The following is a 19,494-nucleotide window of genomic DNA, read 5'->3' on the forward strand; positions in this document are numbered from 1 at the left end:
CACAGCAGTTGATCAAGTGTCGTAAAGTAGCCCACTAAAAAAATTATTGATTGCATTAAGACTGCTATCGTTTTCTTTGCTGCACAGAAATTTACATCTCGCGCACTGATAGAGAGTCGCGCTCCACACACAAACACAAAGATCTTAATACAGAATGTATACATCATTTACGACGCTTTGTCATGTAGTGCAGACAGCAAGTCTCGGAGTGTGAACCTCGGACCTCCCACAAGCCACGGCGGTCGCGTCGCTGGCGATATTTTAACAGTGTGTAATAAAGTCATGTAAAGTAACGAAGTCTCTCTCCTCTCGCTCAGACGCGCCGGGTGTGCTGTCGCAGGCTGTACGCATGGTATTGCCCCATCACGCACCGCCTGCCGCTGCTGGCAGACCCTTCTCAAGTCGCTCGCTGCCTTTTATGGAGCGACGGAGCTGCGGTGCGTCCAACACTCCCCTCTAGACCGCGCCGCGCCGCGCGGCCCCTCCCCCCGCGAGCGGCGCGAGCTGCTGGCAGGCCAAGTCATCCACAATGGACATCCCCATCTACAGCAGAAAACTCGGTAAAATCCTTGCCTAACGGGTAAGTGTGGTCCATTAATGTGACAGGACTTCAATATCTGGTGGCTGTAACAACAAAGACTGACGCTCAGACGATGCGCAGAATTAAGACGGGAAATGAGTGCTACTTTCACATGTCAAGGCTTTTACAGCGTCCTTGTTTCTGAACACGTGGTATAGACGATTTCTTTTTGCTTAACCTCTGCTTCCAACTACACAGACTAGTCAGAGGCATTAACATCATTATATGACGATAAGGGGAGTGTGTTTGAACAGGAATGACAGGAAAACGAATAGCCTAATTGGGAGAGGGAGCATTTTTCACTGATAGGCACCAAGTCTCGTTACAAAAGATTAAGGGCATATGTACATGAACGACCACAGATATTAGTAGAAAATGCAAGCTATAAATTTCTAAAATTTTATAAGAAAATGAGCTCACAATTGGACAAAAATTACAAGGTACCAGAACAAGACTTATTAGAACTTAAATATCTGATAAAAGTATAAAAAGGTTACTAATAATATTTTTCAAACTAGTTTTATCTACGTACGAAAAAAAAAAATTCTGCAGTTACATCATTTGGTAACCATAACATGGTTATGGTCTCTCTGACATTTTTAATATTTTTCCTGCATGTAATAAACACTTATTTCTGAAAAATAGACTACTCTCAGACATGTAGAGCTGTTTATTTTAATGCAATTAATTTTTTATTTGTCCTATGTAAAATATATTAAAATTTACCTAATGTTTTGTGACCTAATTTTTCTATTTTCAAAGAAATGGGCTTTATTGTAGTCCATCTTTTGCATAAATGTATGTTAAATCAGTGTACAAATTTTCATAATTCTCTCTCTAATGGTTGTGGTGTTATGAAATAATATGTAAAGTAAAAAGTGAATTCTAAAAAATATTATTAGTAACTTTTTTATACTTTTATCAGATATTAAAGTTCTAATAAGTCTTGTGGTACCTTGTAACTTTTGTCCAAATGTGAGTTCATTTCCTTATAAAATTTTAGAAATTTAAAGCCTGCATTTTTTTTATAATATTTGTGGTCGTTCACATACATATACCCTTAAGTACAAATTATAGTTATATACATCTGGAAAAGGGCACTGGTCATGCGAAGTCATTCGTGCCATCATTCTGTCCCTCACTTCAAATATAGTCCGGGTCTTCTTACTTCATACCCTAAGGCGAAACCTAACCGTTTTCCCACTGTATACTGTAGTGCATTGTAGTGATTATCTAGTTGTCAGGTTGAATTTTCTTCAGCCAACTTTCTTTCGAATTTCGGTACTAAGAAATAGCCTAGGGTAAAGTTAACTAATTCCGTGGTACTCCTAATTCCGTCATACGTTTCTTTCAGATAATGTCACGGTATTGGGTATCTTGCTAGGAAGTTCACCGATGTCTCAAAAGTAGGCGAAAGATGCACTCTTTCGAGAAAGATGTATGGCGCTATGGTCGAACGGCAAAGCTTTACTGATATTCAATTTAAAAAAAGTATCACGGGATTAGGGGTATCACTGAATTAGGGAACTTTACCCAACTATAAATGGCTGTTACTTTCTAATCGCTTCCCTTTGAAGAAGCTGCCAACGTTCATGAAACGAAAGTTACTATACTCAGCGCATTTCGAACTGGCGGATCAAGGTCAAGCAATGGACTGCATTTCCCACGCGTGCTTACTCTATTCCTGGACCATTCTCCTCAACTAAACTCAACTGTCCCACTTCGATTACTGTGATATTCTGTTTACTGACCTAAGCGTTACTTCGGCACAGACAATGCAACGTGTTCATAATGTGTGTGTCCGTTTCGTCTGAAATATTCGCCGGACTGATCACGTAACACCTTCCCTCGAAATGTAGTCCTGGCTCCGTCTAGAATATCGTAGGAAAATCCACTGTCTTTCCCTCCTTTTTCACATATTGCATTACACTCCTGTCTATCTCGCGTCTCGTCAGGCATTTCCCTTATTTATTCTGTGTTTAATTTCCTCCCGAGTATCATTTTGTTACTGTTGCTCCAAGATATTTGAATTTTTCCCCCTTTTCAAACGATAAATTTCCCATTTTTATATTCCCATTTCGTACTATGTTCTGGTTACGAGACAATCATATACTTCGTCTTTTAGGGATTTACTTCCAAACCTATCTCTTTACATGCTTCAAGTAAAATTCCCGTGTTTTCTCTAATAGTTTGTGGATTTTCTCCTAACGTATTCACGTCATTCGCATAAACAAGCAGCTGATGTAACCCGTTCAATTCCGACATAGAAACACTGAATGAAATAAGAGACAAAAACAGGAAAAACTAGCGACAAAATAAACAGGATGACGCAAATCAGAACCCCTAAACCAGCTTTAAAATAAATGAATACAATATAATATTTTATTACTCAGTCAATGACAAATCAATGTAAAATAATGACTTATTTTATAGTCATTAAGTTTATATACATGAATTACAAAATTGCGAACGTTTTCGCCTATTCAGGCATCCTCAGGCAGAGTTATACAATATCTCAATGTCACATACGTAGCTATTGGTGGTGAGTACTATTTGAATTAATGATGTACAAGCCATCTCCATTCATAAAATGTAATATTACAGGTAGTAAACTTAATAACGTTAAAAATATTAAAACCATTTAGCTTTAAAATACCAACCTAAAGGCAGAAGAAACCTGGGTAAGCCAAAGAAGATGGTCAAAATAATATGAAGTCGGAACGGATTAAACAGCCCAAACCGCGAAAAAGATCTTCCTCTCCCATGCATTCTGGATAAATTTATCCCCCTGCGACAACGTCCATAATTCACTTCCTAACATAAATTATTGGTTTAAGTATTTTTTATATAACTAAGAGATATACGCTGACCAATGGAAAATGGAGTCAACGACTACAATAAAAAGCTAGAACAGATCGTAAATGGCCTCAACATCATGGATAATGATGGTGACAAAAATCCGGAACATTCCCAATCATGTCTTTTAACAATTAAAAAGTCACGACTTGAGTGTCACTTCAGCAAATAAGGCAAGGAATACTGCGAAGCCCGTGAATGCATCGAAAATTACAGTGACAGGTCACCTGCTTGCAGTTTAATACCGGCTCCACACATCGATGTTTCGTTCACGTCTATGATTGACGTCAGGAACAAACAGAACTCTGCTCGGAAGTCGACATCGAGAGCTCTGCACAATTCCCAGCAACAGCAGCACATAAAGAGTTGCTGCCGCAATGAAAAGGTCGACATGCCACTACAACTGGGAATAATGCAATGACGAGGAATCGCTCTTTTGTAGAGCAATGAACTATTAACACGTCTGCTGCTACAAGATGTCGGATTGTGTAGGAATGAAACATTAAAGGTAGATTTATAAGCCTGCTACGAGTCTGCGGACAGATGAAACATAACCAGCAACATTTTTACTCACTTATAAAACATATATTTTTTAGTTGGTTATTTTACGACGCCTTATCAACATCTCAGGTTACTTAGCGTCTGAATGAGATGAAGGTGATAATGCCGGTGAAATGAGTTCCGAGGTCCAGCACCGAAAGTTACCCAGCAGTTGCTCATATTGGGTTGAGGGAAAACCCCGGAAAAAAAACCCTCAACCAGGTAACTTGCCCCGACCGGGAATCGAACCAGGGCCACCTGGTTTTCCGGCCAGACTCGCTAACCGTTACTCCACAGGTGTGGACTTAAGCATATAATAAGGTCATTCAACGGTCACTTCGAACTTTAAAGCGTTATAACTTATAAATAGTATCATATCTGAAGTAGAAAAAAACTCACGTGTTCGTCAAAAAATTGAGATTTTCATTTGTTACTGTTTGCATTTTCAGTTACCATACAACTATTAAAGATTTTATTAGTACCGCAATAAGAATTTTTAAGTTTCAAGCCACGGTTTTATAATTAAATGTTAGGATACATCTGACCCAATGCTATGATAGCAATAGTAGTCTTTCCCAAGGTCTGATAAAATTTAGAACACTTAGCAATTTCAGAGAAGGCCCTTTCGTCATTATGGGGATTTAGTCTATTTCATTTTGTGGAATTACATATGAGTCAAATTCTACTTCTGGAAAATCTGAACATTCAAAACTTCACCATCATTGGTGTGCAATAGTTTTTAATGTAACAGTTGGTGTATTAATTTCATCTATTAAAAATCCTGTAAGCAGACACGGGATTTATATGCAAATGCATGTTTTGTTTGCTCTTACACAAGATATGCAAAGTGATACCGAAGTATGTTTCACGTTATTAAAAACACAGTCAACACAGGTCTAAGATAGTTCGACTTTTTTTACTAGAAACAGTGCTCTCTAACGTGTCGAGATTTCCCAAATGTTGAGAGCTCCCAAAATGCCCTACATATGAAGTAACGGAAATAGGTGAACAACGAAATTTAAAGAAATATTCTTCCAAAGGATACATTCTTGATACTACTATTAGAGATGAGCAAAGCAGAGGTCAACCAGAAGATGCAGATAGGCCTAATGAAAAAAGGCAATTTCTGGTTAGGAGCCAACGTCGTTAACCACTAGTCACCAAACTGGAGTTGTATTGTTAAGAAATCACGTTAATGATACGGCGTTTTCGAGTCACGTGATGTAGACCTACATGTTTTATTCTCAACGGATTACATTTGCTTTTCTATTTTGTCAAGGATGAAATTTCTTAATTTTCGCATTGCAAGTTATAGGGGAGACTCGGCTAATTCCGCAATATTAAGAAGTAAATCTATCATATTTTTTATCAAAATGTTTATTAAAAAATATTATCAAGGTATGTCGACATGGACGAAATCTTTCATTACGAAATGAGATAAAGAGACATATTAAAATGCAAATATTTAGTTGTACATACATTACAGTTGAAAAAGAACTCGGGTAATTCCGCAATAGGACTTGGCTAATTCCGCTGGCGTAAATAATTATGAAATATACATTATGAAAGTAACATAAAAGGAACAATTTACAGAGGTGTGAAAATTATTAGAATAATCTTAATTTCAAAGGTTTTTTAATAGTTCCTTCACAAATATTAATTGAATTGATGAATATTGGTATATATTACTATACTGATGTAGGATATATTTACTATAACAATGCCGGAAAGCATTGTTGTACATTGGTATTTTTCTTATTTTACAATTGTTAAGGGAATTCAGAAATTATTATATTATGTTGGTGGAATTGGAAACATAAAAAATTATATGCACAAAACAGATGTATACGTTCATTTGAACCTTCACAACAATGTAAACGCAAAGAACAATTTGTTTAAAGCATTTCTTAATTAATTTTTTATGTTTCCAATTCCGCCAACATAATATAATAATTTCTGAATTCCTATAACAATTGTAAAATAAGAAAAATACCAATGTACAACAATGCTTTTCGGCATTGTTAATAGTAAATATATCCTACATCAGTATAGTAATATTATATACCAATATTCATCAATTCAATGAATATTTGTTAAGGAACTATTAAAAAACCTTTAAAATTAAGATTCTAATAATTTTCACACCTCTGTATATGTAACAATACTCACTTTCTTCACAGCTGTGTAGCAAAACACGACGAAAAATAGCTAACTTTCGATGTTTCACTGCATTACCGACAGAGGTGTCGACCAATATCCTTGATTTTTTTCTATAGCACTGCAGAGAACATGCCTCCTGTTGACAGCCTCTTAAAACGTACGTTCACGCTAGTGTAAAGCCGCAGTAAAATCATATAAGCACTACTGCGGAATTACCCGTACTGCGGAGTTAACCGAGTTTCCCTATATAAAAATATATTTTTACTAAAAAAAAGACATTTCGAAGGAAAACAAAATGCATTCATATTACCAATTAAGGCTGGTTCACAATAAATCGGGAATGGAAACAACGAGAACGGAAATAATGTTCAAACACATGTATTTAACAATACTTCCGTTCTCGTTCTCGTTTCCGTTCCCGGTTTATTATGAACCAGCCTTTACGAAATTTCCTTTTTTGTCATAGCCTGGGTACCAAAAACAATTTCACAGGCAATTTTATAGTTATGCCATTCGCAATTCTAGCTTTAAAGCAGCAAATTACAATCTTTTTAGTATCCTACACGACACTGATCGTCGTTATTACGAATAGTGACAGTAATGTGCATTACAGAATACTAAAAACTGGTAGGAAATGGGAGTGGAGACGAGATGACGGTGACGTGCTCGTTCATGCCCGGAAGCGCTGTGGATCACTCATGACACTGCACGTCAGACGCACGCAGCTGCGTCAACCTGCGGGGCGGGACGTCAAAGCGTCTGCTGACCGCCCTGCACAAGAGGCGCCGGCAAGGGGACGAGCATCCTGCAGCACACTGGGTATGAAGGAACCCCACCAAATGGAGATGAATGATTTTATTGCTCTTTGAGAAGAACAGTTTTTGATTTAGTGTGCTTTCAGCGTCTATGAAGAGAATGTGACAGCACACAGGTATTATCACGAGTGCTACGGATCACTTATATAATTATGTTTTAAATCTCTTTTAAATGAGATCAAGTTTATTAACGATGAAAACGCTGGAATAAGTTACTCAATTCCATACATTAGGTTTAAAAATGTAGGATTTTAGCAAAGAAATGTTCAACGAAATATCAAAATATTATAGATATATATCAATTTGTCCTACAGAATTTATCTGTAATATTGACACTTAATATTTTAGGAGAAAATTCGCTCCGGCGCCGGGGATCGAACCCGGATCATTGGTTCTACGTACCAAGCGCTCTGACCACTGAGCTACGCCGAATTCAATCCACAGCACCGGGTCGAATTCTCATCCTTCGATGTTTCCCTTTGTGGCCTACTCCAAGTTAGACATATACCGGTATATGTTGACGTGTATAGGCTATGCCATTATACTGGGTGTTCATTTCAAAGTTCATTTCATAACGTCACTGTTGTTGGGTCACCGATTTGAAGCGAGTTTCAGCTTATATGTTAGAGAAGTTGCCTATTATTTAAGGCGTTCTTCAATCTGAACTTGAGAACGTGTACGGTATAACTTGAACGTCGTAGCAACAGATGGCGGTCTGTACGGTCTGTGTGCTACCATAACCTCTTTCGAACTGCGTTTTGCGCCGGCAAGTCGTACGCAGGGTATTTGTTATCATGGGTTGCGTACGGTAACATTCCACAACACAAATCAAATGCTCCGTGTCCATGTTGACCGTCGATGTTAATGTCAACAAATACGTAAGTAATCGTCTTAACCCTCTCCCCATATACCTACAGTACGTATTTCCAAACAGTTCACATTCCTGCCACTACAGGCGTAACCTACGTATCGGTACGTACTCTTCAGAATGAACGCCGTACTTCTACCTCATAGGTTATACACCTCTGCGGAAGTGTAGGAAGATTGAATTCTCTAGGCTCATCGGCTAGCCACATGACGGCATACAGCGAGCCATGACACATTTTGAACTGAACACCCAGTACTAGGAGCGCACTCAGCTGAGTGAATTGTTGGCCGGAAATCCGCAGTTATTATGCACTGCTAGCTAAGAGAATATTATAGATATATATTAATTTGTCCTACAGAATTTATCTGAAATATTGGCGCTCCGGCGCCGGGGATCGAACCCGGGTCCTTGGTTCTACGTATCAAGCGCATAATTTTATGTAACAATTTTTACAGCGTTATAATGGATTATTCAGGAATGTTGTAAAGAGTGAGTCATAACTTTCAGGTGCACAGGTTTTTCTTTACTCACTGTTACATAGTATGTGAAGACATATTTCTAAATTTCAACAAACAAACAAATTATGTTAGAAGCTTTATTTCTTTACTGGTAGTTATTAATAAGGTAATTCTTTTAATATATTATTGTAATAGTGTTCCTGTGAATGGCTACAATCCATAAGTAATTTTTAAATGTCATTACCGAAACTCAGTCTAATTAAAATGCATGTAAAATACTTGAAATTCTTACATAAATATAACAACAGTCTACTTACAACGCACTTCAGTTCTGAAAGTCTACACAAATTACCTGTATCAGGTTGTAACGTAATTTTTTTTTTTTCAGATATGTGCACGATATGAAAATTTAAGATTTTTTAAACACAGTATTTAATAATATTGACTGACTTCGTGGTCTGGTGGACAGCATGCTGGCTTTCAAATCTGGAGGTCCCAGGTTTGATTCCCGTGCTTGGCTCTCGGGGAATTTTTCTTGAAGAGAAAATTTCCAGGGTTTCTAGAGTCTGGAAATATGTGTGCAAGTGTGGCAAATTAACCAATCTTCAAATAAAATCCATCAAAACTATCTCTGGGCAGAAACATGAATACACATTTCAACGTTTTATTGTTGACAAGTAACGCCATTAATGAGCATAACCAGAACAATGAGTTAACAATGAATTTTAAAAATATATAAATGTAATGGTTACTGAAGAATTATGCACACAGAGGTTATGTCTCACATTTTAGAACATTCCTAAATGATCCATTAAATAGCAGTAAAATTACATCAATTTTTCGCTGGAACTTTGTGTGCTTTAGCAGAATAGATTGACATACGTTGTTTTTTCAGAACCGCCTATATTTTCCAAGGCTATAATCTTTGACAGAGGCTGTTTTTTCAGAATCCATAAGCATACACAGACGTCACATGCTTTTAGCTTTCCATCAGTACCCATAACTCATTTTGGACTAAAACTGACATGGGTTGTTTTTCCTATCAACCCTTCAATTCTATTGACTTTTCCATGTGTTCACGTAAAAGTCCCCTCCATCCGGAAGTCCTTTTTGTTGTACTTATGTCTCTGTTTACATCATTGTAACTTGCTCATGAATTTTATTTATGACATTTCAGTCATTGGAATATCTCATTTCCTTCTATGGTCAAAACTACAGAGAATATAAGAAAGCTCGCACTACTATACTTTTTTTTTATTCCATTTGTGTTTACTTTATTGTCAAGGGTTCTTGGTATTGTATAGAAAAAAACATTGGAATAATCACATTATGTAATACTTTTCAATAATAACCAAAGATGAATAAGAGAATAAGGTATGAATGAACACATCAGACAACTCTATAATTCATAACAGACTATATAATTGGCCAGAGAAAGAATGGAAAGGATTGGAACGAGCATTTTGATAAAATGAACAATCGAAAAGCAGGACTTTCCGAAACAGTAAACAGGAAAAGACAACTCGGAAAACCACAGGATATCAACTTACATATTCTTATGCATTTCTTTAATTCTATAAATTACTTGATGCCCAAAATGCCAAAACTATTCTCCATAAACGATTCAACTATGCTGTTATTTTTCCTAGAACACAAGAATGGAGCTAGTCAAAGTCAATCATTCATTTCTCCATACGGTTAAAATGCCACTACAAAACCAATTACCACAAAATACCAGATTTCGTAAATACCTCCTGTCCGTGTGAACTTGTTTAAAAATGCGTAAAGAAATGCGTCATATAATAATTTAAAAAAAAATGGAAACTGTACATTGTTGATCGCCAGTCTAGGACGGCAACTTCTCCGACTACAGTGTTATGCGTGTAATCGAAACATAGGCCTGCAGGCGCAAAATATCACTGTATTCAACGATCGAAGAGGAGTACAAATAAATATTATATACTTTCTCTATGATATTTAAAGAGAAATAGCGTAAAATCTAATATGCAAAGATTTGTATAATCAAAATTATTGTTCTTATTTTGTGATGTTGATTACTATATCATGGTTATGGTTATGGTTAGAGCTCGTTTCAGATAACAAAGGTGTTAAAGCAAATAAATAACACTTTTTGCATTCAAAACTGGGCGTAACGTTTCATTCGTTCGGTATATGTTCGTCCCATAGTCACTGAAAAAGATAACACAGCTCTTAAACACATATTTAATTCATTCATAGTGTTCCGCCCAAGGATAGGTCTTTCACTGCAAATCCAGCATTCTCCAATATTTCCTATTTTTCGCCTTCTTCTTAAATCTCCGCATATAACCCAAGTATCTTGATATCTCAAACACATAAACTACTTTTAATTTTATCATTTCAAAACGCTAAAATGAAATGAAAACAAGAGTGTTAAGTACATTTCTGTTGGACAATAACCTAATGAAATTTACGGTGAAATAATAACCACACAGCTAGTAATTTGGTCCTGCAGTAACTCCTATGTGCAAAAGATACAATTTTTCAGTAGGAGGAAAAAACACGTTAATTCATCTTATGGCAGCCGTACATAGAAGACTGTGAATTCTTACATTTTCGAAAGAAAGATATATAATTACATATGGGAGATTTTATTATTTGCTGTATCACTATTTAAGTTATTTAATAGAGCAAAAGTCTGAAAATCGATAAATATGTCACAATGACGATATGTGCGTGTGCGTGTGTGTGTGTGTGAGTGTGTCTGAATTCTTATCTGTCAAACTGAGAGGAAGTTCCTAACAACAATATTCAATGGGGCTAACGTCTTATTTGCGAGACAGCCATGGAGACTAGGTAGCAATAATAATAATAATAATAATAATAATAATCATCATCATCATCATCATCATTTACTTATTTACTTCACGGATTAGGCGTCATGGCCTGTTCCGGCTTCGAAGAGATCTGCCGGACATTTTCTTGGACGTCCAATTGTCCTTTTTCCTGTTGGTACACATAAATTGTGTGCCAGTCTCCGAGGTTCCATTCTTGCAACGTGATCCTTACATCTGTTTCTATTGTGGAGTTTGTGCTTGAAAGTAGCAATTCATTTCGGATATCCATTAGTGTGTACAGGCCATTCGGTATCTCGTGAAACCTATCTGTGCGTGAGGGGAAGGAAAAAGTGGACTGAGAAGCATCCCTCTCTCGCTAAGCTTCGACATGTAAACTATAATCTTTTCGCTGTAAGAAAAATCCTAATGTAAACAATAGCACGTGACTGAAGTGAGGCTTCATTGGCCGCTGTTTGGCGCCATAGATTCTCAGTAAGTGTTCCCGCCTACTGTTAAACATTTCCCGTTACTCATCCAGGAGGCCTAACCTCACTACTATGCATTCGTTTGCTTAGGAAACATTTACTTTATAATTACTGCAATTAAATTATCACATAACTTATTATATACCTTTAAGACTATTTGTTTTTCCGCTTTTGAGAGGGTTTCCACTCTTATGATTAATAATCACACACACCGAGTATGCAGAAGCCATACTATGACAACTACGAGCTCAAGTGACGCCAGCTTGTTACAAGAACAGACTACCGCGGTGTTACTTTTGGTATTCATCCGCGTTCATTGTACATAATAATATATAAAAATAGTTTTTCTTTTACATAGCATTTTACATATGAGTGAAGTTATATATTTCATCGTATTTAACAACTAGAATTCAATTTTTTATTTTCAAATAATACAAGATTATGGTTTCCAAATACGAACTATATTTTCCTGCGTCGTGTGAGTGTTTCGACTAGGAGCCAATCACGGGTATGACAGCAACGTGTTTATGTTTACATTAGGATTTTTCTTACAGCGAAAACAGTATAGCTAGCTCGCTTACCCCCACCATAAGGTTCTTACTATGAGCTACGGCGCACGAGTGCATTTGGTTTCACAAGATAACGAATGACCTATAGCCTGTTATTGGTGTGATAAATATAATTGGCCACCGGCATAGCTCTGTCGGCTAAGGCGCTTGCCTGCCGATCCGGAGTTGCGCTCGGGAGCGGGTTCGATTCCCGCTTGGGCTGATTACTTGGTTGGGTTTTTCCGAGGTTTCTCCAATCGTAAGGCACTTTCAGGAAATCTATGGCGAATCCTCGGCCTCATCTCGCCAAAATATTTTACATCGCCAATTCCATCGACGCTAAATAACCTCGTAGTTGATACAGCGTCGTTAAATAACCAAGTAAATAAATAAATCTAATTTCTGTTGCTTCGAGTCTTGTAATGTCTCTTGCTGTTAATGTTCATGTTTCCGATCAGTAAGTTAAGATAGGAATTGTCAGTATTTTGCAAAATTTAATTATGGCAATAATAATAATAATAATAATAATAATAATAATAATAATAATAATAATAATAATAAGTAAAAAGGTAAAGGTATCCCCGTCACACGCCATGAAGGCACTTAGGGGGCATGGAGGTAGAGCCCCATGCTTTTCCATGACCTCGGCACTAGAATGAGGTGGTGTGGTCGGCACCACGGTCTGATCGCCTTTTACCCCCGGGAAAGACTCGGTACTCAATTTTATAGGAGGCTGAGTGAACCTCGGAGCCGTTCTGGAAGTTTAGCAACGAGAAAAATCCCGTCACCACTTGGGATCGAACCCCGGATCTTCCAGTCCGTAGCCAGCTGCTCTACCAACTGAGCTACCCGGCAGCCAATAATATTAATAATAATAATAATAATAATAATGATAATAATAATAATAATAATAATAATAATAATGTAATAAGTTTTAAAAGAATTACCTTTTCATCACAAAGTATCCTGAAACAGTAGAAATAGTTTTACTCCCTGAATTCTTGTATATTGAACGTACCAAGTAGTCTGGAGTTACATATTCCATGAAAATAATAATAATAATAATAATAATAATAATAATAATAATAATAATAATAATAATGAGTTATACTTAAAGATGCGGTTTAGCTAGAAGAATTTCTAACTCGTGAAATGTAACTTCGTTTCCATTCATTTCTCTTTCCTTTATGTTACCTATGTATCTATTATGTACTATACAGGACTACATGGTGATTATTATTAATATAATTTACTGTATACCTTGGTCATTTGCGGGATTCAGTCCACAATAGTGATCTTCTTGAGATGGGCAGTATACGAGACGATAAATATACCTACAGTAGGTGAAATCGGAAACCTTGCTCGGGCATCAAAACTGACAGACACATTGGATTCCGATACCAACTTTTCGGGTTCACGCATGCATAAAACATTTTTCTGTCAAAATTTCCGACTTTCGCGTACGTCTGCATCACCGCCAAAATAGGTGATATTAAATATGCATCAGACTTAAGAACTCTCGCACTATGACGTCAAATCGAAGTTGATGGTGAATCCAACAGTTAATGGCGGATCAGTTCATGCTTCTAACATAGATTTATTTTATTGGGTTATTTTGCGACGCTGTATCAATATCTCAGGTTATTTAGCGTCTGAATGATATGAAGGTGATAATGCCGGTGAAATGAGTCCGGGGTCCAGCACCGATAGTTACCCAGCAATTTGCTTCATATTGGGTTACGGGAAAACTCCGGAAAAAACCTTAACCAAGTAACTTGCCCCGACCGGGATTCGAACCCGGGTCACCTGGTTTCGCGGCCAGACGCGCTGACCGTTAGTCCACAGGTGTGGACCCTAACTTAGAAGAAGACTTTTATAATACGAGTGTGTATGAAATAACAAAGTGACATTCCTATAAAATGTCTTGAAAATTATTCCAATACTTTTCTTAAAAGATCTTATAGAAACAGATATGCAATAAGAGAAGTGTCTTCGTCAAAATGCAGCAGCTGATCATATTCTTTCTCAACATGGCAATTTGAAGAAATAGACATTCTGACATATACATTATGTTACGTAGGAGCCTAAGTAATAATGTCCATAGAGAGGTAGATTACTGATCAGAAACGCCGGGGTTCAAGTGAACTCCTCATAACAAACAGCTATGCGGCTTTCTGAGCTTTCTACTTTTAGTCGGTTATTTAACGACGCTGTATCAAATACTAGGCTAAATCATTTAGCGTTGATAGAATTCCTGATTCCGAGATATCTGACAAGATAAGACCGAGAATTCCCCATGTGATTACCTGACATTCGCCTTAAATTTAGAGAAAACCTTGGGGGGGGGGGGAATCCCAACTATACGTCCAAGAAGTTTTTTCTACCATTGAGTACCGAATCTCTCCGAGTGGGGGGGGGGACTGGTGGCGATTCGTGGAGCTTAGTCATGGTGGAGGGAAGAATTTGGAAAATAAAATAAAAATATTGGAATTTTTAAGTTTCAAAACAATCAAAATATAAAATGAATATTACATAACTGAATTAACACTAATTTATATTCATTGAGTGGACAAGTACTCGCTTCCAAAATATAAATACTTGAATTCACACTCCGTATCCATAGTAAATGGACTCCTCCATATTCCGCCCCCGAAAGGTCCTAGTGCCGGCGGCGAGAAGTGCAAGTAGTGTCCGTTGTCATAGTAACGTCATGTTTAATAGCAAGTTGAGACGCTGGACAAAGTCTGCCCTTACATTGCGTGTTACCTTACACACTTAAGCAGACAGCGTCAATATTTAATTTAGGGAAATGTTATGAATACAAACTGCAATTCAAAAGATGGCAGGGAAAACGTAGAACCCCTATAATTACGCAGAATGTTTAAGTGGTTGGTGATTGTGTGATTCCAAATAGTCGTATGTTACAGCTTGTTCAGAATCATCTAAGTACCGGTATAAACATTAGGCCTAAACAAAGAATTTGAACTTTTAATTAATACTGTAACCTGTGCAAGAAAATACATACAGAATTTGCTGCTCAAACCACTAGTACTATTCTAGTTTTCTAAAGGTAAACTTTAGCATATAAAAGGGAAGCGGGGTTTCTTTCGATAATTAACACCAGATTAGGGGGATGGTAGTTTCTAGTTCTGCGCTGTTGTCACGTCTTTCTCCTTCATTATTAAACACTGGAACTGTATGTGCCTCTAAGTATACACTGTTAAAGAACAGAATTATATGTTTCCTCTAAATATAGGCTACATACAGAGCGTTACATAGCACCTACGAGCTCGTGAAGATAACTGGTCAATTATATATGTAGTTAAGAGACAATCTGTCAACATGAATATGACTCCACGTGGACTAATAGGAGCTTATGCAAATTCCGGATAAAAACAAGTTTCTTATCTTTGACCTCTTCATGCGCTAGCGAAAGGTACATGTAAATTCCGGAATGAATATACCAGCTAAAGTTTCGAGGAGAAAAGGACTGAGGGCAAACAAATGAAGAGCGCAGCGACGTTCACTCACCAGTTCTTTATAAGAGTTTGAACAGTTCATTCCTAGTTGGTGTTAGCTTTTTTCATTCCGTATACAACCGCCTAGTCAACAGCACGGGGAGTAAATAATAATAAAGCAAGTATACCACACCTAAATCTAGGAAAGTGCGAAGGGATTTGTTAACCTACCTTCAGTGCCTCCCCGCTATTTTGACAATTCATTTCCCCTACTCCGCAATTTACGTGTACCCCATCTTTCCACTACTTCGCAATTTATGTGCAACTCTCATCAGTTCGCTCCGCAATTTACATAGGAATTAACGATCGATCTAATCTTATTTCGGAATCAACAAACTCGACTAACAGCAGCCACTGAAGAATAATCGAGTCTGATTGGCGACAATGACATGCCGATTGGTGCGGCTCAACAAAGCAAACTTCCTCTGCGTGAGTAGCAATAAAAGAGAAACCGAATGGTAACTGTTAGCCAGTGACGATGTAATACATATACGATGGCATTCAAACATTATCTATTTTTCCAACAAGGATATGTTGCAGGTTGCATTGGTCCGCTGCCGCTAAGGAGAATTGGTATGTTGCAGGTAGCATCGGCGCGCTCTCGCTAACAAGATGCGCGTAAAGTATTAGAGAAATTATAACGGACATTTTCCCTGAATAAATGCGAACATAACCGTCCCACGTTAAAAATGAAATGAAACTCACCCAGGAAGTGAAACAAATAAGCGTTTTAAAATATTTCCAAAGGTAGGACGGTGCCAAAAACGACAGAAGCATGGTACAGACTACAACATCCTCTCTGAGTATCAAAAATTGAAGACACGGGACTCATATTTCTCTACAGCTCAAAGAGTCTCGATGGATAGTAAGCGCGACCTTTCACTATGCTACTACAAGTAGAAGTACTGCAGTCAAACGCTTACAGTGTCGACATTCGACGCCGGGAACCTGATTTTATGATACGACGAAGAGAGGTGGAATTTTTTACGTAAACCCCATAAACATAATATTGAGTCATATTTTCTCGAGGCACTTCTGCTTTCTTTAATATTACTCGTACTTACTACTTCTCCCCCAAGCTAAGTCTGTTTTTCAGCTGAAACTTCTATGTATGAAGATGAGACAGGGCACTTCCTCAGAGAAAGAAGATAATGTAAATATGGAAAATTTGTTCAACAATCGTAGGAGAAACAGGAGTATTGCTTAAAACTACAAGGTCTTCTTTCACAACAAAATCCACTAGAACTCACTGAGATTTGAACCAGAGAAAAATTCAATTTTCCCGATCACAGTCATTACCATCAGCAGTACAGAAAGCAACGGGTAAGAGCGCAGTGTTTCAGCATGGGCTTATAATTACGCGAAATCAGGTTTCATTCCCGGCGCTATCTGGTACTGATACTTGATGCGGAAAAAAATATAGAATGAGGGTTTTTACCAGAGTTGTCCGGTTTCCCTCAGAATTAAAATGTTCATTTCAACATCAATCTCAATTTCATCCTACTCCTCTCTTCATGTCATTAATAAACATCAAAGTTTCGGGATGCACAAGAATGGACACGTTTAGGAATGACCAAATAAGAACAAAACTAGGTAGGCCTATACTTTCCATAGAAGAAAAGATACAAGATTACAGAACCCTCTGTCAACAATGGAAAAACGGAACAACTATAAAAAAAACAGGCATTTTCTTACAGAACAACAGGAAGAAGAGATTTTGGCCGTCCATGATAGAGGTATAAGGCTAACGGTATGTTACCTAATCCGTGAAGTGAAGATGATGATTTCAGGGTATGGTATACGAGATTTAATGATGCAAGATGGAAACAACCAGCCAGACTATAGCATCTCAGTAGGACCATCATGACCGTGAACAGGTGCCAGACGATTACGCTCATTGGGCTATATGCGAGAGGCTAGTCGTCTTGTGTCAAGATTTCCTAACATTCGAGGCATGGCCATAATGCCAATCGAAGAAAATCTAAGAGGCTTCCCTCTCTCATTCGAGGATCTGCAGCATCTGGCTATTTTTATGGACGTACGTTACCGCTGCGATATTTGCCGCGTAAAAAAAAATCGACAGGTACATAGCTTTATCCTGCTAAGAATCTTAACGTAGAGCTATGTATGGATGTTATCACCTGTCGACAGCTGCATAGCTTTTCTCCTCGTAGCCTATTCTTTTTGTTGTTCTTGTGTTCCCCTTCTTCTGCTGTCATTGTCTTTGAATGTTGTCCTTGTATTCACTATGTGATCCACGTAATCCCCATGTTATCCTTGTATTTCCCTTCTGATCATTGTATTTCCATAGTTCTCTACGTATTTCCCTTGTTCTCCTTGTCTTGTATCCCTCCTTGTTCTGCTTGTCTTACACTTTTCCCCTTGTCTTCAGTTTAGTCTCTTTTTCTCCTTATATTTCCCTTATTCCCCTTGTACTACCCTTACTATTTTCACTCTTTTTATTTCTCTTGTTTTCCACGTTTTCTGCTCGTTCTTCTTGTATCCCTTTTGTTCTCTTTCTATTCCCCTTCTTCTCAATGTCTTCTGCTTGTTCTCCTTGTATTTCACTTGTTCTTCACGTCATCCCCTTCTTTTCCTTGTATTCCTATTGCACGTCTTATCGTCCTCTTCATCTTATTCTATTTCTCTTGATCCTTATTATACTTCTCTTTTCCTCCTTAATTTCATTCTGTTCTCCTTGATTTTCTCTTGTTGTTTTCTTTGTCTTCCCCTTGTTTCTCTTCCATTCCCCTGGTCATTCTTGTCTTCGCCTTGTACTTCATGTCTTTCCGTTCTCGACCGCAAGAGCGGATTACATTTTTCCGTAGCGGTCAATTCTCTAGGTTACCCCTTCCCCATACCTAGTGAGAAGAGAGGCGTAGTTAAACGTTAAAAGCGAATGACATAGTTTTTAATTTATCTGATGTCTGTCTCTTTGGGGTTTATACGCACATAACTAAATTCTCTACATACAAAAGCACTTCCGTCCGCTCGCTTCGCATACATACATACATACATACAGTACATACTGTACATACATACATACAGTACATGCTGTACATACTGTACATACATACATACAGTACATGCTGTACATACTGTACATACATACATACTGTACATACATACATACAGTACATACTGTACATACATACATACATAAATACTGTACATACTGTACATACATACATACATACTGTACATACATACATACAGTACATACTGTACATACATACATACAGTACATACTGTACATACATACAGTACATACATACATACATACATACATACAGTACATACTGTGCATACATACATACAGTACATACTGTACATACATACAGTACATACTGTACATACATACAGTACATACTGTACATACATACATACAGTACATACATACATACATACAGTACATACTGTACATACATACATACATACAGTACATACATACATACATACAGTACATACATACATACATACATACAGTACATACTGTACATACATACAGTACATACTGTACATACATACAGTACATACTGTACAATCATACATACATACAGTACATATATACTGTACATACTGTACATACATACAGTACATACTGTACATACATACATACAGTACATATATACTGTACATACTGTACATACATACAGTACATACTGTACATACATACATACAGTACATACTGTACATACATACATACATACATACATACATACATACAGTACATACTGTACATACATACATACTGTACATACATACATACATACAGTACATACTGTACATACAGTACATACATACATACAGTACATACTGTACATACATACATACAGTACATACTGTACAT

The 19,494-nt window shown here is 37.3% G+C and overlaps 1 protein-coding gene and 1 pseudogene across 7 annotated transcripts in view; both read right to left on the reverse strand.

The window, feature by feature from the left end:
* Mef2 (myocyte enhancer factor 2) overlaps nucleotides 1-19,494 on the reverse strand; it is a 409,979-nt gene that overhangs the window by 224,842 nt on the left and 165,643 nt on the right. The gene's annotated exons all lie outside the window — the stretch shown is intronic.
* LOC138704375 (cytochrome c oxidase subunit 2-like) lies at nucleotides 4,256-13,222 on the reverse strand (annotated as a pseudogene).

This window comes from Periplaneta americana, chromosome 8 (genome assembly GCF_040183065.1).
Source record: "Periplaneta americana isolate PAMFEO1 chromosome 8, P.americana_PAMFEO1_priV1, whole genome shotgun sequence".
In the NCBI taxonomy this organism is placed as follows: Eukaryota; Metazoa; Arthropoda; class Insecta; order Blattodea; family Blattidae; genus Periplaneta; species Periplaneta americana.